Consider the following 332-nt stretch of genomic DNA (forward strand, 5'->3'; position numbering starts at 1 on the left):
GTTCGGTGAATGTTTGGTTTATTGATATTGTTTGTATTTGCTGGATTCGGAGGCCTAGTCTGATGCCGACCTTTTTTATTTTCCGAAAATAGGTTTGATTTTCTTTCCTTTTTTTATATGGATCTGTGATTTGAGTCTTTTTTTATCACTATTGATTTACTTTCCAATTTCCAAGTGGGCCACCTTGTAGTTGTTTTCGTCTCTGATGAAAACCTGCGAAAGAAAAAAAGAATTTGTTAGTGTGACTCTTTGCTAATGATGAAAATGTTGTATATTTGTGTTTCTCTGCGTTTTCTTCTCTCACTATCTTTTTTTTTCTCTCCCTCTCTTTA

Source organism: Penaeus monodon, chromosome 30 (genome assembly GCF_015228065.2).
Source record: "Penaeus monodon isolate SGIC_2016 chromosome 30, NSTDA_Pmon_1, whole genome shotgun sequence".
NCBI lineage: Eukaryota > Metazoa > Arthropoda > Malacostraca > Decapoda > Penaeidae > Penaeus > Penaeus monodon.